Raw genomic sequence first — 26,605 nt, forward strand, 5'->3', positions numbered from 1 at the left:
TGCTCTATTGGGTTGAGATCTGGTGACTGTGGGGGCCATTTTAGTACAGTGAATTCATTGTCATGTTCAAGAAACCAATTTGAAATTATTCGAGCTTTGTGACATGGTACATTATCCTGCTGGAAGTAGCCATCAGATGATGGGTACATGGTGGCCATAAAGGGATGGACATGGTCAGAAACAATGCTCAGGTACTGTAGGCCGTGGCAAATTGGTGAGCTCTTGCAAATTGTAGCCTCTTTTCCCTATTTGTAGTGGAGATGAGTGGTACCCGGTGGGGTCTTCTGCTGTTGTAGCCCATCCGCCTCAAGGTTGTGCGTGTTGTGGCTTCACAAATGCTTTGCTGCATACCTCGGTTGTAACGAGTGGTTATTTCAGTCAAAGTTGCTCTTCTATCAGCTTGAATCAGTCGGCCCATTCTCCTCTGACCTCTAGCATCAACAAGGCATTTTCGCCAACAGGACCGCCGCATACTGGATGTTTATCTCTTTTCACACCATTCTTTGTAAACCCTAGAAATGGTTGTGCGTGAAAATCCCAGTAACTGAACAGATTGTGAAATATTCAGACCGGCCCGTCTGGCACCAACAACCATGCCACGCTCAAAATTGCTTAAATCACCTTTCTTTCCCATTCTGACATTCAGTTTGGAGTTCAGGAGATTGTCTTGACCAGGATCGCACCCCTAAATGCATTGAAGAAACTGCCATGTGATTGGTTGATTAGATAATTGCATTAATGAGAAATTGACAGTAACAAACCTTTAGGTGTGTGTGTGTGTGTGTGTGTGTGTGTGTGTGTGTGTGTGTGTGTGTGTGTGTGTGTGTGTGTGTGTGTGTGTGTGTGTGTGTGTGTGTGTGTGTGTGTGTGTGTGTGTGTGTGTGTGTGTGTGTGTGTGTGTGTGTGTGTGTGTGTGTGTGTGTGTGTGTTAATAAAGGTAAAAATGTAGGGTGGTATTTGATTTTCATTGTGAATTGATTGGATCTGTGGATAGATGTTTGATTATTGCTGCATTCTCATATGAGTGGCAGGTGCCAGGAAGGTGGAGAGGAAGGGTTGTTGCTGAGCCCTTGCGCTGGACCAAACGTCAAAAGAGAAGAGATGTCATTGCCAAGGGGAGGGTAAGTTAATGTTTTAAAGATTAAGAGGGCACATGAATTAAGAAAATAAATAATGATGCACACTGACAAATAAAAAAAATACTACAATATTCCGTGAAAAAAATAAGAGTGGTCAGTTTGATTTCATGGCAACTTAAAGGCAAACAAGCCAAACCTTGATTGATATAGAAGGGACAGGAGAATGCAGGACCATGCTTCATTCTCACACCAATTTTCTCACGGTATCCTACACTTGTCTGCTGAACGATATCATGTGTATAAAATTCCTACATCACCAAATTCTAAAATTGACATTGTGCGCTGTGTGCCTCTCCTTGCATTGCTTTGCAACAGTGTGTGTGTGTGATTGTATATGTGAGCGCACACGTGTACGCTCCTGATGACAGACGATTTCCTCCCACTGGGTTTGGCTGACAAAATCCAGACGGAAGCTGATATTAATGGGAGGAGGCTGCAGCCTCTGCGGACTTTCCACAAGTGAATATTTGATCTTGCACACACTCCTCGTCCATGTAACTGTAACTCCGCGTGCTGCCCAGGGGATGGTCAGGATTGCAGCTCCATCAACACACCTTGGCTCTGTGCTCCGTTCCTCTCCCTCTTCCCCGATCTGGGAAACTAAAAATACATTTATCGTAAACTTAGACTGGAAATCCACTCCCCACAGGAAGCCGCAAACAATGCTTATGACATCATGAAAGTGATCATTTTTATATATCTATAGCTACCTATTTTTATGATTACAATAAATGGATAGTTCACCCAAAAATAAAATATCTGTCATCAATTAAGGGGGTCCCATTATGGTATTTTACTTTTTAAATTTATTTTAAAAAATGGAGTCCAAAGGGAGATATTCTCTTTAACAGAAAACAGTTTTCAAGAACTACAACAAATGGCTCGGTGGGACTTGAACATGCTTTTTCCGGATCTTGTGAAGTCACACTGTGCGATTTATAATAGTCCTTTACGATTGTTGCTTGTCAGACTGTACGCACATGATCATGAGTTTTACATCATAAATCAATGACACGTTCGGTGACAGTGAGCTGCATTACACATGGGATTGAAATAGTTGCTATAAAATATAACGTTAATTTTGGTCATGGCTTGTCTTGTAAAACGAAGACCATTTGACTATCGTTGTAACAGACTGTTGTTGTGGTTTCTATTAACAGTTCCAATTATACATTTGATGTTGTTGCTACACCTGAGAAGATGAAACTCCCGGTTATAGTAAGGGGAGTGACATTTCAGGAAAACACGCTCTAAGTGGTTCGCCAATCACAACTCACTGTTTAATATTTTAATATATTTTATAATGAAATTTATTCCTGTGATGGAAAAGCTGAATTTTCAACATCATTACAGACTTCAGTATCACATGATCCTTCAGAAATCATTCTAATATGCTGATTTTATGCTCAAGTAACTTTTCTTCTTATTGTTATTATCAGTGTTGAAAACAGTTGTGCTCCTTAATATTTTTCTACAAATGGTAATGCTTTTTACAGGATTCTTTGATGAATAAAAAGTTCAATAAACAGAATTTATTTGCATTTATTACATTTGTTATTAAAGCATTTATTAAATAGAAATATTTTGTAACATTATAATTGTCTTCAATGTCACTTTTGATCAATTTAATGCATCCTTCATGAATAAAAGTATTAATTTCTCTTTAAAAAAAAACTTAAGCAAAGGTTATAATAGTATCACGGTTTCCACAAAAACGTTAAGCAGCAAAAACAGTTTTCAACATTGAAAATAATAACAAGACATGTTTCTTAGAAAGCAGCATATTAGAATAATTTCTGAAGGATCATGTGACACTGAAGACTGGAGTAATGATGCTGATCATCACAGTAATAAATAAAATAAAAAAGTTTAAATTTATTAAAATAGAAAAGTTATTTTAATATTTAACAATATTACAGTTTTACTGTATTTTTTATTAAATAAATGAAGCCTTGGTGAGCATAAGAGACTTCTAAGAGGATGAGACTTTTAAGAGCCCTGATAAAAGAATCGTGTACTTTTCATTTTGATCTCCATGGAGGAAAAACATCAAATGGATTTGGATTGACATAAGAGTATGTAAATGTTATCTGATTTTCCTTTTTTTGATCCAATCCTTTAATACATCCTGCAACTGTGTTAAGTATATTTTTTTGTGTAGCAGTGTCTGTGTCGATACATAAATATCCATGTGCACACAATACGGTTTTCTTAGATGAATGGAAGTGAATTTGTTTGTTTGAGGGTTGGAGAAAATGAGTAAAAATCTGTTAACACTTGTGACGAGGTGTGTGTGTGTGTGTGTTGACTAGGACTTACACATGTTGGTACAGTCTAGTCGTACACGCCTGACGCCCCCCCTGCAGTGCCATGCTGATGCTCCATGGGGGTAGAAGCATCTTGCAATGCAGCATCTCGCAAACTGGCCCAGATAAGCTTTCCCAGACATCTGCCTCTCCAAAGCAAGCAAGGCCTCTCCTTCCTGCAGTGCACGCTGCTACTGATGCCCCACTTCACATCAGAGGAGAGCTTCAGAATCAAAACACTACAAAAGGAAATTCGTTAAGACTAACTTTGATGTTGGCTTGATAAAACCTTGTCTGAAAGTTAAAAAACTAGGGCTGTCAATCTATTAATTTTTAAATGAATTAGTAACATGATGTGCCAGTTAATTAATTGAATTAATTACAATTAATTGCATAAATCAATATTGGCTGAGCCACCAAATTAAGAAAATTACATTTATTTTGGCAGATTAGTTAAGCTTTAAATAGACATAGAAAAAGTGGTGTTGGAAGTGAATATTGTTTTATTGAACATTCTGACCTACAGTCCACAGTAATCCATTTTGCTATCAAGTTTGTCAGTCTGTCCAAGGTAGACTTGAAGGCCACTCAGACAGAATGAATTCTCTCTAATTTTTATTTATTTAAGGGATGGAACAGTTACCGGTTTGACCATAAATTATGCTAAAATTCCCGACAGTTAGACCATTTCAGTTTTAATTAGCGTTAAAACTGTATTTGAAACTCAGTAAATACTGTCCAGCATTTAAATCGGCATGAAATGGAAGTTGTGATTGTTTTTTCTTCCCTATTGTGACGTATATTTGAGTGAAACTCTTCTCAAACAAGAATAACTGTAGGGCGGACTTTGATTTTGTCCATTCGAAATTGATTAGATCATTGTGGTTTTGCTATTGCTGTGATGAGTGTGATCTCATGTGAGTGACGGGTCGTCCTGCACTCACGCCAGTAAAGACGTCATCAGATAATAGTAGTGGGAGGGGGAAGTTATCTTGACAAAATATTATGGAGGCACGTGAATTAAAAAAAAAAAATGATACACTGATAAATTATTTATAATAAACATTGCAATATTCCATTAAAAATAAGGGTTACACTTTATTTTAAGGTGACATAGTTACACGTTACTACATAATTACTATAGTAATAACAGTAAATTATGCATAATTAACCCTAACCGTAACTCTATAGTAAGTACATATAGTTAAGTTATATGTTACTGTCATAATATAATTATGATATGCACTTTTCATACTATTTTTCATCTCTTATTTATTTATTATTCTATATTTGTTTATTTATTTATTTAAATTGTTGGGCTGAGTATATGGAGAGCTAGAAATGCCACTTAAAAATAAAATAAAAATTATCATATTTTTTGGATTTTGTTTTTAAATGGCAATAACTTTTCAATAATTTTATTTAAAAAAACATTGGCCAATTGCTTTGCTACCATTTGCCTGTCCAATGGCTTTTTTTCAAGCTATTGGCAAATTAATAAAGAAAGCATTTGGACAAAACGATAAGGAAACGCAAACGGTGCTGAGTTGCAGCTTAAAATCTCTAGGTCGGAGGAGTTAAAGTCAGAAATGTTCTCTTTATAGATTGTCTCTGTCAAGCCTACGTAATTAAATTAGGAAGACAGAGTGTGGTCAGGACACTTGTTATTTTTAGACCTGTCAAAACAACACAGACCAAAACCAGACTAGAAATCATATTTTTGGTAAATAATTGTAGAGATGATCACAGTCTGGTTCTACTAAAGATTTCCACATTGCTCTGAGGCTAATAAACCACAGTCATCTCGGCTTTGTTTACTGTCCCTATGTTTGTAAGCCATAAAAGGATTTGTATATTCTGTTTACTGTTCCACATGTTTATCTGTCTCGCTGTCTCTCTCCTGTGTATCCAGCTGTTGCTATCCCGTTCCAGTCACCGCATTCTTCAGGACGGGGTGTGTGACGTGTGTTTTGGGTGTGTGATGGAGAGGAGAGATGGACCTGCAAGCCCCCTTATGAGAGACAGATGGCTGGTGGTGATGCACGTGTAGAAAAGAAAGAGAAATATATGCAAACAGAGAACAAATACGTGGAACATCTGGACCGGACTAATGAGTAGGTGTTAAGAGAGTGTTGATTGAAAGTAATAAGCATCTCTTCAAAGCGATTTAACAGTGACGTATATATCTCTTTTTTTCTTTCTTTGTTTTCAAAAATTGAGCCTACCAACATTTTCAAGGTGACAGTTTGGTGCAGTGATCGTCTTGTCTCAGAAGTCAGTCTGAGATTCATCAGAAGGGGTTTGACTATGATCAATGAGAAAACATGGAAATATTGGACATTTGGGAAGTGCTTGCATTACGTTAAATTCAATTATATACAAAAATAATTATAATGTATTATATATTTATATGCAAAAATATTCACATTTTGTTACAGCAGCTGCTTTAAATTATATTTTTCCCACATCATTCTACAATCCATACTGACAAAGCAGATTTTGACAGATACTGACAATTTCAGACTTTAAGTAATATATTTATATACAGGAGATTAACTATTTGTAAATAATCTCATAAATTGTATTATTTATTCTATATTATTTATACTATTATTCTAATGAGAGTTAGTTGACATACTGTAGGTACATCGTAATTAGGCTAGATAGATAGAATGTCTAAAGGGGACCATTGTAACCGGATTCTTTGATGAATAGAAAGTTCAAAATAAGTATTTTATAACATGTTATAATAATTATATACATGTTTCTACTGTCATTTTTTATTTATTCAGTACATCCTTCCTGAATAAAAGTATGTATTTCTTTTAAAATAATAATATATATTATTATATGTCATGAGGGTGAAGGAGAGAACCCAAACGCAGACGATATGCGGACACACAGGATTTATTGAGGCACAAAACAGTAAACAAAAACCCACGAGGGGGCAAAACAGGACAGAAGGGCAGTACACCTAGACTAAGACAAGAAATAAACTAGGACTAGAAACTGACTGATAATGACAAGATGAAGAAAACAAACAGCTACACAAACTCACAATTCTTAATACGGGATTCAGACAAAGTACTCACAGGACTCTCACAAAGAGTAACACGCATTGGTTGACAATGTACCGACGCTGGACAGCAAACACAAGGGTGATTAAATAGGGGGAAACTAATGAGGGGAACAGGTGACACAGACTAGGTAATGACAAGACGAGGATAACAAGAGGGCGGGGTATCTAACGAGACAACACAAGTACATGGCCCAAACAACAGGCTATGCGCTTGTACACAAAACATGATTCTGCCACCAGACTAGGAAAATCGAGAACATGATGACAGAATCATGACAATTATATATTAAAAAAACTAATTTCCCCTTATATAATTTTCAAATTATATATTTTACAATTATTTAAATGTTTTGGGGAAAAAATTATGTTATTTCAACAAATATTAATGAACAGTAAGATTGTGAAATATTTTTACAATTTTAAATAATTGTTTTCATGAGATGGCAAAGCTAAATGATCCTTCAGAAATCTTACTAATTTGCTGTTTTGGTGCTCAATATCTTGTTTTATTATTATAATCGATGTTGAAAACAGCTGCTTAATATTATTGTGTAAACCATGATAACACTTTAAAAAAATATATATATATATATACACTCACCTAAAGGATTATTAGGAACACCATACTAATACTGTGTTTGACCCCCTTTCGCCTTTAGAACTGCCTTAATTCTACGTGGCATTGATTCAACAAGGTGCTGAAAGCATTCTTTACCCCTAAAATCCACTGGATCCGTCTACGGCGCGGAACGTCAGCGCCACGTTTTTGATGCGTCCCTAGCTCGGTATCAAAGTCCACTGGAAGCGTCTCAGACGCGTTTCTGCAGCGGAGCGTTGGTCTTCACAGGGTGTTTTATTTTGAAAATCCGGATCCTCTATGCCGTTCTGTGTCTGATTTCCTGCCCGGTACGATGTACTCTGTGCTGCTTGACGTGCCAAGCGGCGAAAATAGACCTGCTACCTATTCTCTGCGGAGCGGAGCGGAGAGACGCTTCTGGGACGCTTCTGAGACGCGCTGCGTCCGCAGCTGGTGGACTTAAGAGCATTAACTATAATGGCCGCGATTAGCTCGCGCCGTAGACGGATCCAATGGATTTTAGGGGTTAGAAATGTTGGCCCATATTGATAGGATAGCATCTTGCAGTTGATGGAGATTTGTGGGATGCACATCCAGGGTACGAAGCTCCCATTCCTCCACATCCCAAAGATGCTCTATTGGGTTGAGATCTGGTGACTGTGGGGGCCATTTTAGTACAGTGAACTCATTGTCATGTTCAAGAAACCAATTTGAAATGATTCGAGCTTTGTGACATGGTGCATTATCCTGCTGGAAGTAGCCATCAGAGGATGGGTACATGGTGTCCATAAAGGGATGGACATGGTCAGAAACAATGCTCAGGTACTGTAGGCCGTGGCATTTAAACAATGCCCAATTGGCACTAAGGGGCCTAAAGTGTGCCAAGAAAACATCACCCACACCATTACACCACCACCACCCGCCTGCACAGTGGTAACAAGGCATGATGGATCCATGTTCTCATTCTGTTTACGACAAATTCTGACTCTACCATCTGAATGTCTCAACAGAAATCGAGACTCATCAGACCAGTGAACATTTTTCCAGTCTTCAACTGTCCAATTTTGGTGAGCTCTTGCAAATTGTGGCCTCTTTTTCCAATTTGTAGTGGAGATGAGTGGTACCCGGTGGGGTCTTCTGCTGTTGTAGCCCATCCTTCTCAAGGTTGTGCGTGTTGTGGCTTCACAAATGCTTTGCTGCATACCTCGGTTGTAACGAGTGGTTATTTCAGTCAAAGTTGCTCTTCTATCAGCTTGAATCAGTCGGCCCATTCTCCTCTGACCTCTAGCATCAACAAGGCATTTTCGCCCACAGGACTGCTGCATACTGGATGTTTTTCCCTTTTCACACCATTCTTTGTAAACCCTAGAAATGGTTGTGCGTGAAAATCCCAGAAACTGAGCAGATTGTGAAATACTCAGACCGGCCCGTCTGGCACCAACAACCATGCCACGCTCAAAATTGCTTAAATCAACTTTCTTTCCCATTCTGACATTCAGTTTGGAGTTCAGGAGATTGTCTTGACCAGGACCACACCCCTAAATGCATTGAAGAAACTGCCATGTGATTGGTTGATTAGATAATTACATTAATGAGAAATTGAACAGGTGTTCCTCCTAATAATCCTTTAGGTGAGTGTGTATATATATATATATATATATATATATATATATATATATATATATATATTCAAAAGAACAGCATTTGAAACTGCATCTTTTCTGTCACTTTTGATCAATGATGTGTCCTTGCTGAACAAAAGTATTCTTTCTTTTTTTTAAAGTCTTACTGACCCCAAACTTTTGAATGGTGGTGTCTTTTTTAGAGGCTTTTTAGTTACCTTAAGACTTAGATGATTGGCTCAAAAAAAAGTTTCCAGAACTGAGTGCCCATGAAGCACAGAATGCAGCGTCCAGGCCGTATACTTGTTCGTGACTGCATGTGCCAGTTGAGCAACTGCCTTTGAGAAGAATGTGAATGCTAACGGAAAGCTCTCCACAGGTATAATAGTCCTCCATGGCACATACACGCACACACATAATAAAGCTTATGTAGCACATGCTTTCACAGACACACACAAATACACAGTGCATGCGAGTGTGACAATGACAGTGAGAGAGAATATATAGAGAGAAAGACAGTGCATTGTCTGCATTGTATGTATGTGTGTGTGCTCGTGTGCAGCCGACACTGAGCCAATGAAGAATGTGGCAGCAGCATCAGCCGTGGCAAGAAACCCTCCAGCTGACGGGGGGTGTGTGTGTGTGTGTGTGTGTCTGCGACTCTGTCTGCATGCTGAGTCAGTACAGAGAGCGTAAAGCCCTCACCCCTCAGCCATTCTACTCCATTTTCATTCTTTGGTGTCGGCAGGCTCACTGTCGGGGCCATGCAATCAATCAATATCAGTATGACAGGTGTGTACGAGTGTGCATATATGTGTGTATGTGCACTCTGACACAATTAAAGACCATTAAAAGGAATAGTTCACCCAAAAATTTAAAATCGGTCATCATTTGCTCACCCTAATATCATAGATATTTAGCATGATCTCCATGCTGACTTGTGTTGCTTAAAATGGATCTTTTAATTCTCAAAAAAAATTGATCTTGTCGATATAAATTGCATTAAATTTGCTAAGTGGATCACGGGTCTGAAAGTATCAATCATAACGCGTGTGTGTTTTTGTGTGTGTGGTTAGCAAGGACTCTCCATCCTTTCATCTCACTGAATCACTCACAGCTCCATCAATCATTCCCTCTGACGTCTTCTCATCAACAAAGGGTCCAGCTTTGAATGATAAGATCTGTCCTCACACACACATAAGCCTATATCACATGACACACTACGAACAAACAAGCTGCCACCATATACACATATACATGGACGAACACACACACACACACACACACACATCACCTATAAGCTCTTGATGGTGTGAGACTACATTCTGCAGTTGTTATGATGCTTGCATTCTAATGTATGGGAGAAACCATCTACCCCCCCCTCAATTCATTAAACTCCCACTCAGCAGTGGCCATCACCATGAGCAGTTTCCATGGCAACATACCAGCAAACACTGATGGCAGACACACAGAAAAAATCCCTTACGGGGCTTTGGCCATCTCTCTAAAAGGAACAGATGAAGACTCTCTTTTTACTGTAATGGAGGTGAGAGCGGAACTGGCCCCTAAACTTTTTAACCTCTCCTTACAAGAATCATACAATATAGTTTTACAACCATTCATTTTTAAGGCCAAATAAAATCAATGCGATGTATTATACAGAGGCCCCCGAGAGAAACCCTCTCTTAAACTGTTTGAATGTCATTGCATTTGGAAGTGTCATCTGCGCACAAATGTCTGAATTTTAGAGAATGTATGAAGTCAGTTAATACAGGTTTAACCGCAGGTGTTGTTCATCATGTCAACTATGATTTACTAACGTTTGACAACCAGAAAGTATCTATGTTCAGCAAAACATGTATGGTTTTATCATTTAAAATACACCACTCTTTAAAAGTTTGGGTCAGTAAGATTTCCCTCTTTTAAAGAAAAAAATACTTTTATTTAGTAAGGATGCATTAAATTTATCAATACCATTACATCCTGACAAAATACTTCATTTTCAAGGAAATGCTGTTCTTTTGAACTCTCTATTTATCAACGAATCCTGAAAAAAAGTAATCACTGTTTCTACAAAATATGAAGCAGCACAACTGTTTTTAACATTGATTGTAATAGGATGTTTATTGAGCACCGAAACAGAATATTAGAATGATTTCTAATGGATCATGTGATACTGAAGACTGGAGTAATAATGCTGAAAATTCAGCTTTGCCATTAAAGGAATAACATATATTAAAACAAGAAACTGAATAATTTAAAATTGTAAAAATATTTCACAATATTACTGTTTTTACTCTATTTTTGATCAAATAAATGTAGCTTTGGTGAGCATAAGACTTCTTACAAAAACATTTACAGTAATCTATATCTATTTTCTAATAATAATTTACTCACCTGCATGTTGTTTCAAATCTGAATGGCAATTTCTTTTTTCTTTTGTGGAACACAAAGTATATTTTGAAAAATGTCTCTCTTTGTTTTTGCCCACACAATGAAAGTCAGTGGGTTCCAGTGTTGTTTTTAACCTCATTAATTACATTAGCAAAAACTTTTTAACAGCATTTTTCAAAATATGTTTTTTTTTTGTTCTGCAGAAGAGAGAAATGAGGACAGGTTTGGAACAATTTGAGGGCGAGTAAATAATGGCAAATTAAAATTATTGGTGAACAATCCCTTTAAGTGTCCAGATACTTTGTGTTCACGCGTGATTTTCAAATTACGAAATTTATATCAACGGACTCTCAAGAAGCTATTGAGACGAATGACATAGTATCTGCACAATTGCTTTAGCGTTAAGTCTACACCTCGACAACATCTGTCCCACTAAGCTTGAGTTACAATCATGCGCAGTTAGACTACTATAAGAGCTCGACTCTTCAGTAAAACTAAACTCTGTAAGGTTGATTTGAGCCGTTGTCACCCTTTAAACAAACAGCATCTCTGTCATCATCATAATCTGTGTAACCTTCTCGTATATCACGGCTAGTTCTTTCATGATGAGAGAGTGTGAGGCTGTTCTTGATGGAAGGCTGGAGTGTCATTTCTCTCACGCAAATAGTTTACCATGAACTCATGAGTCATTTCCTTTCTTCAGGTTGGGCTTATTTGGTGGATTCCAGAGATATTGAGGAGGCTTGCAAGTTGTTGGACTGTGGATTTCAGACCTACATTAGCCAAAAATCATGAAGAACTTCTGCAATAGTGCTTTAAAGGTCTGTAGTCGCTTCTCAGCTCATGAAAAGTTGCTTTTTTTATTAAGTGGTCTGAGAATGTTCCCAGCCCATTCTTAGGAAATGCTGCCCAAAAAGCTTCAGGAAAAAATATTTCGTATTTTATGTACTTATTTCTTTCAGGCCCAAAGTACCATGGTTGTAACCAACACAGAGATTGATGGGGACGTTTCCCCTCAATATTCAGATTAGTGGTTAACCGATATAGTTTTTAAATAGCTGATGCTGAATCTATTATCATTGAATATGTAGTTATAGCCTAAACCCCATACATTTGTGGTTGTAGCCTTACAATGTACCAATATTATTTATTTAAATATTTATTTATTTACTTATTTTTACAGCTAAATATATTATAGAAAATAGTATTTACATGATCATTTTACCTGCTATAAATTAAATAATGAATATTCCATGGGGACTCAAAGGGCACCATTTCCCGAGAAAAAATCCTCTCACTTTATCCTCAGAGGGAATTTTTGACTTATTAAAACCTATAAAAAAATGACGAGAACATATATTTTTCACAGCTACCTAAGAGACAAATGTAAAATGTCAAAAATGGAATACACTTAAAAAGTTCAGCATTTCTCATCAGAGAGTTGAAAAACATGAGCATGCAGTAATGTGTATCAAAAACATTACTCATATTAAGGTATGTTTCAAATAAAGGGTACATTTTGCAAAGGGGGTGTAATAGTCATATTTCATATTTATATAAATGATTGTACAATGCCAGTGGTTGCACATTGTAAACAATATAAACTCTGTGTGGGCTGTAAATTGTCATTGTTTTTTTTGTCTCTCTTTTTTATTATCTTTTTTATTTCTGAATCTGAACACAACAGCCAGTTGACTGAGTTTTTGTCTAGCGTTCATTATGACTATTGCTGCTGGTTTGGACTATTTCAGTCACTCTGTCTCGTCTTTTTTGAAACCATACGGCCTTCCCTAGGGTTCAGCTCTCCCGTCGCTTTCAAACACAGGCCCCCATCCCCTCCACAGCAAGCATGTGGAACATGTCATACAGCTTTTTTAATGGGAGTACGTTAAGCTGTCAGTCACTTGCTCCCGACGGGGTGTAACCAAGAACCCCCCCCCCCCCCCCCCCGCACCACCACCACCACCACCACCTGCTGATCTCCGATCCCGTCTCGCCGCTGTCCGGGCCTAGTGTAGTCCATCTCAGCATGTCCCTCTGCCTTAGACATGTCTAAATTAAACGTGCGATATGGAGCCTACATTTATATGGCAGATTTTAAAATATCACTTCTGCTCAGATACAGGGCCATAAGACGAATGCACAACAGCACGTACAGTATATGGCTCTCTTAACAGCAATCAGTAAATCAGTCCTATATGCTTAATGACACAACTGGTGTGCATCTTGATATGCGCATGCGCGTGCGATCTGTGTTTGTGTTTGGAGCTCCGTCGAATTGATTCATTAATCGCTGATTTTCTTCTTTACCACTCATTTATAAACAAGCACTTTCTATTTTTATATCATGTGAACTTATCCTCGACACTATTCCTTATAAAAAACAATCGGATTGCTTTGATATCGCTACTTAGATCCAACTTTCCGAATCTCGGCTACTAGCCTTTAGCCCGCTAGCATTTCACGCGTGGCCTCGCGCCTATCGACCCTCTCATTTTACACCCGTTTGACTGAAAGGATACGTGTTATATCCATCATTTCAGTCCTAAATTAGTAGTGATATTGGTAGTATCACTACTAATTTACTGTTCATCTGTTATAATGGCGAACATATCGGATGTGTGTCTAACGTTACCTCTGAGTGCAGGTGAGGACACATTCGAGCTGGTTTCGGTACGATTGGAGCTGGAGTCGGTGGAGAAACAGATCCGCGTTCTGCTGGTGAAGCAAGCCGAGCTGCGAGATCGGCGATCAACGCTCGAAACATCACGCGCCGATGCTCACAAGTCAGTGGTTAGTAACTTTTTGACTCCGACTTCGTCTACTCCGTGCGTTTCTCTGCCCAGGAGGACGCGATCATCTCTGCCTTCATTCACTCCGGCACCGAGGCAACACCACGGACCCTGGGTGATCCCACAGCGGAAGACACGAGCCAGGACCAGACCAAGGACTTCCCCCCCCCTCCCGGTCTTCGAGATCTCCACCCGGAACCGCTTCTCCCCTCTTCGCGAGCCGGAACGTGACGCCGCCGTGATCATCGGCACTTCCATGGTCCGTCATGTCCGTGCTACCTCAGGTAAGCTTAAGGTGCGCACTCACTGTTTTCCTGGTGCTCGTGTTCTTGATGTCGCCGCACAGATTCCCGAGATCCTGAACGGTGACGAGCGCGTCGGAGCTGTGGTCCTACACGCCGGGACGAACGACATCAGGCTGCGGCAGACGGAGGTTCTGAAGAAGGACTACAGAAGCCTGATCGAGACGGTTCGCAGCACATCGCCTGAAGCAACTATCATCGTGTCTGGACCGCTTCCCACGTACCGACTAGGACAAGAAAGGTTCAGTAGATTATTTGCTCTAAATGAATGGTTAATGTCATGGTGTAATGAACAGAAACTGCTCTTTGTAAATAATTGGAATCTGTTCTGGGAGCGACCTAGGCTCTACCGTGCTGATGGCCTGCACCCCAGCAGAATCGGAGCGGCTGTTCTGTCCGACAACATCTCCAAGACGTTACACACCATATGACTAGTAAGTCAAAGTCCAAATCACAGTCTTTGCTGTCCCAACTTAATTGATATAAGTAGTGTAGAACATTATATAGAAACTGTGTCTATTCCTCGCTTAGTGAGGCCAAACAATAAATCTAGTGTAGGATCTAGCAAAAATCTTATTGTAATTAAACCAGAAAATCTAAATATCAGTGAACAAAAACAATTTCTAAAGCTAGGTCTTCTAAACATTAGATCGCTCACACCTAAGGCGGTTATTGTAAATGAAATGGTCACAGATAATAGTTTCGATGTACTTTGCCTTACTGAAACCTGGCTTAAACCAAATGATTATTTCGGTCTAAATGAGTCTACTCCACCAGGATACTGTTATAAGCATGAGCCCCGTCTGATCGGTCGTGGCGGCGGGGTTGCAACAATCTATAGAGATATTCTTAATGTTACTCAGAAAACAGGTCACAGGTTTAATTCGTTTGAAGTACTTGTGCTAAATGTTACGCTCTTAGATGCAAGAAACAAATCCATATTATCTCTAGCCTTGGCTACCCTATATAGACCTCCAGGGCCCTATGCTGATTTCCTAAAAGAGTTTGCATACTTTCTCTCAGATCTATTGGTCAATGTCGATAAAGCAATAATTGTTGGAGACTTTAACATACACGTAGATAATACAAATGATGCGTTAGGGACTGCGTTTACAGATTTATTAAACTCCTTTGGGGTCACGCAAAACGTCAGCGGTCCCACTCATCGTCTAAATCATACACTAGATTTAATTATATCATATGGAACCAATCCAACTGATATAAATATTATACCGCAAAGTGATGATCTCACTGATCATTACATGGTAACTTGTATAATACGTACTGCTGAAATTTGTCACGTTGCGCAACGTTATCGACCAGGCAGAACAATCCTTCCAACCACTATAGATAGATTCTCAAATAGCTTACCTGATCTATCTCAGCTGCGCAGTGCACCCAAACAAACAGATGAACTAGAGGAAATGACTAGCAGTTTGAGCACCATGTTCTCTAGTACACTAGATATTGTTGCACCAATTAGATTAAAAAAGGTAAGAGAGAAAACTAAAGCACCATGGTACAACAGTGCTACGCATGCAATCAAGAGAGAAACTCGTAACTTAGAGCGTAAATGGAAACAAACTAATTTAGAGGTCTTTAGAATCGCGTGGAAAGACAGTATGTCACGTTATAAAAAGGCTCTAAAAGCAGCAAGGGCTGAGCATCTCCGCAAACTAATAGAAAATAACCAAAATAATCCAAGGTTTTTATTCAACACCGTGGCTAGACTAACAAATAAACAAACATCACCAGAGCAAAATATTCCATTACAATATAGTAGTAATGATTTTATGAATTACTTCAATGAGAAAATAGAAAGCATCCGAAACACAATTGTAAATATACAATCCTCTATGATGTCTTATGATTCAGCCTCAATTATGGCCCCTCTAGAACAACTACACCGATTTACAACTATAGGACAGGAAGAGCTAAATAAACTTATCATTGCATCGAAACCAACAACATGTTTATTAGATCCAATACCCACTAAACTACTGAAAGAAGTGTTACCTGTAGTCGAAGAGCCTCTTCTTAATATTATTAACTCGTCTTTATTTTTAGGTCATGTTCCAAAAATATTCAAGCTGGCAGTAATAAAACCTCTCATTAAGAAACCGCAATTAGATCCAAATAACTTAGCAAATTACAGACCCATCTCAAATCTTCCATTTATGTCTAAAATACTAGAAAAAATTGTGTCCGCTCAATTGTGCTCTTTCTTACAAGAAAATGATATCTATGAAAAATTCCAGTCGGGATTCAGACCGCATCATAGCACAGAAACTGCGCTAGTTAAAATTACAAATGATTTACTTTTAGCTTCTGACCAAGGCTGTATCTCAATACTAGTTCTACTCGATCTAAGCGCTGCGTTCGACACTATCGATCATAAAATACTCCTGGATCGACTACAAAACTACACTGGTGTTCAGGGACAGGCATTAAGCTGGTTTAGATCTTACTTATCAGACCGTTACCATTTTGTCTGTCTAAATGGGGAAAAATCAAAGATAACGTCAGTAGACTATGGAGTGCCGCAAGGATCGGTGTTAGGCCCTCTGCTATTCTCAATATATATGCTGCCACTTGGTAATATTATAAGAAAACATGGAATTAATTTCCACTGTTATGCTGATGACACTCAATTATATATCTCATCACGACCAGATGAAAACACTAACTTATCTAAATTGACAGAGTGTCTAAATGATATAAAATGCTGGATGACGTGTAATTTCCTGCTATTAAATTCAGATAAAACGGAGGTACTACTTATTGGTCCAAAAAACTACCCACAAAATCCCTTACAATACAACTTTAATTTAGAAGGATGTCCTGTTACTTTGTCCACTACAGTAAAAGACCTGGGTGTTATACTAGACCGCAACTTGACTTTCGAAAATCATATTTCATATATTACAAGAACAGCCTTTTTCCACCTTAGAAACATTGCTAAGCTACGCAACATGCTATCTGTTTCTGATGCAGAAAAGTTAGTTCATACTTTCATGACCTCGAGACTAGATTACTGTAATGCTTTATTAGCTGGCTGTCCTACATCCTCAATTAACAAGCTACAGTTAGTGCAAAATGCAGCTGCTAGAGTTCTTACTAGATCAAGAAAATATGATCATATAACACCTATTTTATCATCTCTACACTGGTTACCTATTAAGTTACGTATCAATTACAAAGTATTCCTACTGACCTATAAAGCCCTAAATGGTTTAGCTCCTGTGTATTTAACAGACCTTCTATCGCCATACAATCCATCGCGCTCTTTAAGATCACTAAATTCGAGGCTTCTGGTCATTCCTAGGATATCTAAGTCCACTAAAGGAGGGAGGGCGTTCTCGCATTTAGCTCCTAAACTCTGGAATAGCCTTCCTGATATTGTACGAGCCTCAGACTCGCTGTCCCAGTTTAAAACTAGATTAAAGACGCATCTCTTTAACCAAGCATTCACTTAATGCTTAACCTTTGATACTGCTGAATCGGTTCGAATGCATTAACATTATGAACATCAGCTATGCTAATTATTTCCCATCTGCCTTTCTGCTGTTATCTCGGGACGCTAGTCCCGAGGTAAATAGCGTTCGTCAGCTCCAGTTTGTATCCAGCCTCTCACGGAGACTTCAGATGCCCCAACGCCTGTGAAGAGACGACTCGACGCCTGTGAAGAGACGACTCAAAGCCGGCGATATGTTATGCCATAAATTAATACTTGATTAACTAACTGTATTTTTCTATGTACATTTCCGAAATGCAATTTCTGTAAAGCTGCTTTGAGACAATGTGTATTGTGAAAAGCGCTATACAAATAAATTTGAATTGAATTGAATTGAATTGAAATGACACATTGAGAAGTATCAGTGTGACACATTGGACTGTGAATGGTATTTTATGAAATGTATTTACGTCACAGAGATGCACAATATATTGGTACTATATTGGTTACATATATAAATATATATATATATATATATATATATATACATACATACATACATACATACATACATACATACATACATACATACATATTATTATTATTATCATTTATTTTTTATTTATTTCATAACATTTTTAATACTGTATGATGCCAAAATTCACTTGTAGCATTTAAAATAATTGATTACAATGTTTAATGTTTTATGTTACATTTATTTGGTTATTAATTATATTATTATTTTACTATATTTTTTAAAATAATTATCAGTTTATCTACAACCCATAATCTGATTTATGAGGTTATGGTTTATGCTTTCTTAGAAAAAAAGTTTAATTGGGGCTCTATGTAGAACGCTATGGTTCTTTACTCAGTTTTAAAGAACTCTTTATGCCATAAAGGTTTTAGGTTCTAAGTAGATGTTTCTAAGTTTCATAAATGATTGCATAATACTTTCGTGTTTAACAGGTTATTTTTCCTTGTGATAAAGTATGTTTACAAGCTGCTTAATTCACAAAACTTTATCAAAATAAACAATTAATTAAATGAAAATGAATTAATTAAAACTAAATACATAAAATGCTCACATGATGGGAACCCCTAAAAGGTTCTATATATAAAGCGCGTGTGGATATCGTGTCAGAGAAATTTATTACATTATAATAAAATATTATGAAGACTTTTTTTCTTTAACATGCACTGATGACTTATGCACAATTAGACGAGGAGCATGCATTAATAAAGTAATTAGGCTAAACTTTGCTTTCATGTTGATTTTATGTATAAAGAGCTGTCATTAATTCAGCATTTATGTTCAACCCCCAACCCCCCCCCCGCCCCCCTACAGTGTGTTGTGTCCACGTGTCGATCTGCCAGTGTGGGAGCCAAGGGAGCAGAGGTGTCAGTGACACAGGGAGAGGAATGAAGAGAGAGACGATAGATACGGAGGGAGCGGGATGGTGAGAACAACAGACCTGTGGGAAGGAGGAGCATGGAGAGAGCAGAGTTCGATGAACAAGAGAAAAAGGGGAAGGAGCGAGACAGGACCCTGGTGAGAGTGGCAGGGGGAGTGGTGGAAAATAGAGAGAGAAAGGGAGGGGGTTATAGTGGAGGAGACCGCCTCAGGGAAGCACAGACAGAGAGGAGGTGGTAGGGAAGCGTAAACGTTCTTTGTCTATGTCCTCCTGAGGCACTACAATAAGCACTCTCAGAGAGAGGGAGAGAGAGAAAAAGGATGGAATGAAAGAGATAAAGAGGGAGTGGGAAAGGGAGAGAGAGATAAATGGAGACAAAACAGTTAAAACCGATGGAGCCAAAGATTAAGTGACAATACGAAGAAGGGCGAAAGATACGGACAGTCACTGGGGAGAAAACAGAGACTGAGGGAGTCAAAGACTTGAAACTGCAGTTTGCCAAGATAGGCCTACTCAGACTTTAAAGTCAAGCTATCTTTTAGAAAAGGTACTTCGCTGTATACATTGAAGTATTTTAGTTTACAACATAAATTTACAAAAAACATTATATGTAAAATGCCATGTTGGGAGTATCAGGAACACAAGTGAACCGACTAGTGTTTGATTACTGATTTCTTACATTAAAAATCTGTTACATTCGGATGTATGTCACAATATGGAAAACTTATGTTTCATCGTGACTTTAATATAAAAAATCTCACTGACCACAAACTTTTGAGTGGTAGTGTAAATTTACTTTCATTTCGCACAATCGAATGATATTTTCACACTTTTTGAATACTTGCAGTTTGAATACTTACTTAATTACACTTTTTAAATGTTGAATAATAAAAAATGTGATACATTTATAGGACCCTCATATTACAAACATTTTAATCAGTTCAAATCCTGGGACATAAAAGTGCCCAAAGTCGAAGAAACTCCCAGATAAGTTGATAGTGTTGCTTTTGGCTATTTACTCGCTTAGACAAAGACAAAGAAAAGTAAAGAAAGGAGTGGGGGCTTAAAGAAATAAAGACAGATAGTGAAAGGTGGAGAAAGAGTGCAAAAAGATTGAGTGGACTGCTGAGAAGAGAAATGTTGAGTGAGTTTGTTTTGTCACTGAAAGCTTCCACCTGCCACTTCAGCAGTTCCCGCTCAACCGACCCACCAACCCCCTTAAGCAAATCCCCCCGCACACACACACACACACACACACACACACACACACACACACACACACACACACACACACACACACACACAAACACACACACACACACACACTGCGAAAACAGGCTTTACGTTTAACCATAAAACAGGTGTGTCAGGGGGCCTGAGGCAGCACTGTCTGACTGACAGACACACTAAACCAGTTCGCCGCTGTGCTGTCATTATCCCCTGTATAACCAGCACGGTTACGGCCCACTGTCACACTTCTGGTGAGGTTTATAGAGGCCTTCAGTATGTCTGCTTTAGGAGACCAGTGGCAAAAATGCAGAGAAGGACTGTCTTGTAGAAATTTTGAATTAGCTTATGTTTTTCGCTATAAAGGTAACTAGATTTATATGTTTTTTGATAGAAAAGTAATGCTCACTCTCCCAAAAATCGCCATGGGCTATTGTTATAGCATTTATATGTTGTTGCCAAGTTATAATATTAGTGTGTTGCTATTCAGTTGCTAGTGTATTCTGGTTGGTTTCTTGCTGGCCTAGCCTTACTGCTTTGTTTGCTAAAAAAAACATAATTTGCCCCTTTATTTACAAAATATAAATCTCCAACGCATGTTCACGTGAGCATCACGAAGCATCTCTCTGAAGACAGTAATATTAGATTGCATTCAGTACTTGTTCTACAGTAAATCGCTGAGCCAATTCAAGTTTTGCTGATGATACTTCCTTTTCTTTTGTTTTCTGCCTGCAGTGACAATATGAGTGAAACGTCACTTTATCATTGAGTATCCGATATTGTCACCTTGTGGAATAAAGGTGAATTGCACTTATTCAGTCATCAGATTGTCATCACATATACTTACAATGTTACACACCTCGGGTCGGTAGTGATCCTATACAATATTTATTTTTTAAATGAGTGGGAAGACAGCCATTCTTTTATGTTTTTCTTGTTAAATTGTTTAGAATGAATTGATTGAGGAATATTAAGAATGTTGAATGACGTCCCGGGTCACTAAAGACCCGAGGTATGCGTTTAAGGGTTAAATGTGACACCCCCCCCCCCCCACACACTTATTTTATCATCCACCAGTCAAAAATCTTAAGTCTGTTCACTTAGACAAGTAGTAGCATATATATTCCGCTAAAAGTGAATCTTGTGCAAACAGTTTTATAACAGAGTGATCACAACATTTTTCTGGAAGACAGAATACAGCAGGTCATAGATTAAAATTAAACAATCATAACCTTTGCGAAATGGAAATGTAACCATTTGGGAACGTTACTGTTTTAATAGCGCTATCACAGTTGAGGAATCTCATGTGGCTTTACTGTGTCTCCATGGAAACGCTTCCCTCCAAAACTGAAGGGAGCCTACTGAACAGGTTATAAGGCTTTGTTGGTGTAAATACATTTTAACCCCCCTTCTCCATAAATAAAAGGAAAAATCCACCCCATATGTAAAAAAAATAATAATAATGCATCCGGATTTGATATTTAGTTTGTTCCAGAATCCAGATTTTATGAGCTGCTTCTTCACAGTTTGAAAGCCAAATATTAGTTAATTATTTTGATTTTTTTGTGATATTATTTTAATAATGGTTTTGAAAGATGTTTCATGAAAATGAAGACATTTTTACATTTTACAATCAAACATTTCCCAGCATTTTTGTGAATGCTATTCTTTGCAAACAAGTAAATAAGGAATGTGAATTCGTTAATTCTTTTATGCTTGTCCTTGTTTCAGGATATCAATATAAGTTCTGTTTGCTCCAAGCCAAGAGTCAGAGAGAAAACCCTGTTACGCCTGTTAAGTCTGAATCAATTACCGTTTTTCTCTTAGAATGAATCAAATGGCAAATTTGATTCAAATGAGGAACAATTTAAGATCCAGATGTGGCCTTTCCGGTGAATGTCTTTGCATGTGAGCTTTGCCTCTATTTCTTCATTTACTGATGGCAGTAAACCTTTATGGGTGCAGTCAGGACTGCTGTGGCTTTAATGGCATGTGGCATCCTCTAAAATGGGCATCTGTTAATTAGAAACGACGGAAGGGACTGCATGGGTTGCTTTTCGCACATAATAAGTGCACTTTTAGAAGCCTTTGACGTATTGCCGAATCCATTATTTTCTTTACTATTTTAATTTTGCTCTTAATGATTTTCTAGATCTCGCTTTTCAATTTAAGCATGCTGAGACTCGTAAGGGATTTAAACAAGGTGTGTTCGGCATGCGCTAATCAACAGACATTTTCGGGGTGTCCGTCGCCAGGTGTGGTGTCAGAACGTGCTGACCTTCTGCTAATGACCCGTTCGTGATGTAATTATAACACCAACTGTCCACGCCACCACTTGTTACTGTCATCCTGAGCCTCCGTGTCCCAGCCGGTTACTGCTGTGCAATTGTGCAATTCTGATCCTGTGCTGCTCTCCAGCAGTGTGGAAAGTACTGGATCATTACACCGTTTTAGAACAAACGTGTGATGTGGGCTGGGTGACCTGATAGTCCATTTCTCCAGGTCTTTCTTTTCTAAAGTTACGTTATCGCAATGAGGGATGGTGGGTATTTTCTTTTCTTTTCTTGGCTCTACACAAAGATCCAGCATTGGGTAGGTGACTTCAATGGAGAATTAGATCTTGATAGCACCTCTAGGTGGTCGGTTTTGCAGTAGCAGACATCAATGTGCACACATGCACTGACTACACACACATTTTCGATGGAACGTTATCAACTGTGGACAAACCCCTAGGGATACAGGCACAGTGGATACAGTGTTGGGGGTCTTTAGTGTGAATCTGCAATGGGAACATTAAGTCTCTGGCCAAATGAAGGACACAGCGAGGATATTTTTGGAACGACATAGTATACTTGCATAATTTTGGTTCTTTTAATCGATGATCTGGATTCTTGTGTAAACACTGCTTTGATTTACAGATGTTTTTGAAAAATGTCTGATGACAGTGGAGCCAGAGGGTTGTAAACTGTTCTGAACTTCTGAATAAACTCTAACCCTGCACACACACCTCATCCGACAATCAGTTGTAAACTGGGCATGCCCCCCCCCCACACACACACACATCCCCATTGAGTTTCAGCCAACATCATGCTGACGAGAAGCAAAACTTTCAGTTATTGACTTTTGCCATGGTTTGTTGAATATGTACATATACACCCACCTCACACAAATTTCTATGGAAGTCACATGTTTTCTTAAAATAAGCAGTCTGAACCATGAACCTATGCAAATGGGTATGTAAAACACACTAACTTAACTTATCTATGGGCAAGTTAGATATCAGAAGAAAATGGCTATTGCAAACGACTATGTGAATTCTTTCACAATGCCGTTTTGGCCTGCAGCGTAATGTGAGAGATGATATGCACAGGAGGCCGTGAAAGGTCTCTCTGTGCTCCGTTTATGTGGGGCGCACTGTGCTCGTAACGATTGATTTGCAGTATGTTTGGGGTTTCTAAATCTGCAACATGGTGTGTTTTATAACCCAGGGAATGAGCTGTGAGACTACTTTGAACCGGGGCACTTACTGTATTACGAAAAATTGATGAAACTCTGAATTTCATATGGAAATGTGCCAACTTGCTGATTGATTTCTTTATAGATCCATTAGAGGTGATGATTTATGAGCACCTCAGAAGATCTCACAAATTAAATAAACTTTAGCCATGGAGAACTGATAAATTGATATTCAAACTAATAAAACAACAACAAATAATGTTTATTTAATATTGGCAACCTGATGGAATGTAATAACAAGTGTCGAGGTTGTCCCAGGGGGACAACTGTGAACTATCCCGAGTAAAGTGAATTGAAATTGGCACACAACGCTGGGCTCTTGCTCAAGGCAACTATTCTCCTTCAGCAGCAGCATAGATGACAAAGAGAAGTAGTATCAGGAGCAGACACTTGTCAATGCAAAGAAATCATGAAGCTTCCTCCAATCAAAGTGAGTGGAAAAGTCATACTCGGCATGGACGGATTTGCCCCGTTTTCCGCAAATCCCGCGGCAGCGAGGCGTAATTGAAAACAGGGGTGAATAATCAGTGAAACAACTCCGTTGAAAAGCTAATTGATCTCATATGCAAACAGAATTAAGTTAAAAGCTGTGTCTGGCGCTCATTTTTTTTTAGTATCTGAGCCTTCACTCTTCCAGAGAGAGAGAGAGAGAGAGAGAGACAGGAAAGGAAACATTCAAGGTCTAGACCAGGGACAGAGTGGGTGGAGAAGGAGAAAGGCTGGATGGACACAAAGGGCGAGAGAGGTAAAGCCACCCAAATGATACATTTATTCAATTCAAGATTTCACAAAGCTTGAAAAAAGGGGGTGTCTCATAATAGAATCACTTCATCAGGAACTCAAGTGCTTGAACGCAAGATCCATCTGTTCGGTGTATCGTCTGATTCCCCCTTCTAGCACCCTCCTCTTTCTCTTTTCCTCCCTCACCTCCCTCTCAGGTGTGTGTGTGTGTGTGTGTGTGTGTGTGTGTGTGTGTGTGTGTGTGTGTGTGTGTGTGTGTGTGTGTGTGTGTGTGTGTGTGTGTGTGTGTGTGTGTGTGTGTGTGTGTGTGTGTGTGTGTGTGTGTGTGTGTGTGTGTGTGTGTGTGTTTTAACAGAATTGAGGGAACGCATAACTGTGTTTCATTACCGCTGTAAGAGACGTTAAGCTAATCATTCAAATCGCTCAGAGTCGAACCCCACCCGGCTACTAATTCAATCTGCCCACAGCAAAACATGCCAAACAACATCCATTATGGTCACACAGTTAATTGGCAGAGGGTGGGGGCTCAGGCTTGAGTCAGGAGGGAAGCATTGCAGCGGACAAAAGCAATCTTGTCTTTTCACCGGTTTGAGATGGCGGATGACGATGCACTTGCAATGCTTTGTATTGTCATTGAACAATAGGCAAAGACACACAGGACAATAATATAAACGGCTTGTGGGATGATGTTAGATTCAAATATGTTTCAGTAGTTCATTGTGCTGTTCCTGTACGTACAGCAGTTGTTCAAATATAAACCAGTGACGATTTGAATCTGAGTGAAGATTTTTGCGCTGCATTTTTACAGTGTTAAATGTTGTTCATTTTTATTTGTATCATTTTTTTTATTATTTCATAAGTTTTTTTAAGCTTTTAATATGAATTTATATGTTCAAGTTTATGATTAATGTTTATATTATATATTACCCTTATTGTTGTTTTTGAGCCCAAAAAAATACTTTTCTAGTTAAAAAATAAATTATATGATCTGATTAGTTTTTTAATTTAAAAAATTGTCTTCAAAATAGTTTTTGTAAGTATCTCTCACTTTTGTGAAAGAGACACTCTCAATATAGATACTGTATATCCACCTTGTCCGCAGCTATAAAGGAAAGGCAAAATGTAAAAGGTGTTCATAGAACTTAAAAAAATGAAGGCAACAGTTTTCATGGCCTTATGGCTTACAGTAATGCCATAACTTAATTTCTGCCATCATTATACCAATTTCCTTTTTAGATTTAATAACTCTAATAAGATTTCTAACCTGTTTTAACAGTTAAAAAAAAAGCAAGTTCCCATGCATGGTTTTAAATGGTCAAATTCTATGTGCTTCTTGACTTTTTTTTCCCAACTTACTTGTATAGGCCTATTACCTTTTATGCTTATTTATGACGTAAGAAATTAATTGTAATTGAATGCATGCACTTCCTAAAAGTTGTGTGTTCAAAATGGTAAGTAAACCAAAACACCCTTAAATATATGTAAATCTGTTTACTTTTTCAGCATTATTTATTGTGTGTGTGTGTGTGTGTGTGTGTGTGTGTGTGTGTGTGTGTGTGTGTGTGTGTGTGTGTGTGTGTGTGTGTGTGTGTGTGTGTGTGTGTGTGTGTGTGTGTGTGTGTGTGTGTGTGTGTGTGTGTGTGTGTGTGTGTTACAAACTCTGACCCTCAAGCACACAGGTTTCCATCTCTATTTGATCCCGGGCACATGGCCAGCTCTCTCCCGGGTCCACAGCAAAAAACAAACAAACCTCAGTGTGCCATACACAACTACAAGCAGCCGCCACCACAACCTGTTCGCCTTCCCCACCAGGTAGTCTAGTGTCCTCCAGCCCTGTCAAAATGTCCTGCTTTTAATGGCCATCCACCACTCTAATTCAATCAGTCTTCTGACTCTAATTTCTGCTCTTTTTTTTTGGTCTCACTTCCACACCCTCTCGTGTGTCAGAGTGGCAAAGGCCTTTGAATGAGATTCTTAAACATAAAACACTCTGTCGTACAAAGCCAGTGAGGACGAGGCGGTGTAATAAGGAGACGGCCGT

At 38.6% G+C, this 26,605-nt stretch overlaps 1 long non-coding RNA gene across 1 annotated transcript in view; it reads left to right on the forward strand.

Moving 5' to 3' along the window:
* Positions 1–1,043: 1,043 nt before the first annotated feature.
* LOC143709801 (uncharacterized) overlaps positions 1,044–26,605 on the forward strand; it is a 37,187-nt gene continuing 11,625 nt past the window's right edge. The window contains exons 1-4 of the long non-coding RNA XR_013194401.1: positions 1,044–1,121; positions 5,358–5,559; positions 11,821–11,938; positions 19,014–19,217. This is a non-coding gene — a long non-coding RNA (uncharacterized LOC143709801). The remainder of the gene's footprint in view (positions 1,122–5,357; positions 5,560–11,820; positions 11,939–19,013; positions 19,218–26,605) is intronic.

This window comes from Siphateles boraxobius, unplaced genomic scaffold (genome assembly GCF_051911475.1).
Source record: "Siphateles boraxobius isolate OS27281-9 unplaced genomic scaffold, OSU_SipBor_1 46, whole genome shotgun sequence".
Taxonomy (NCBI): Eukaryota; Metazoa; Chordata; class Actinopteri; order Cypriniformes; family Leuciscidae; genus Siphateles; species Siphateles boraxobius.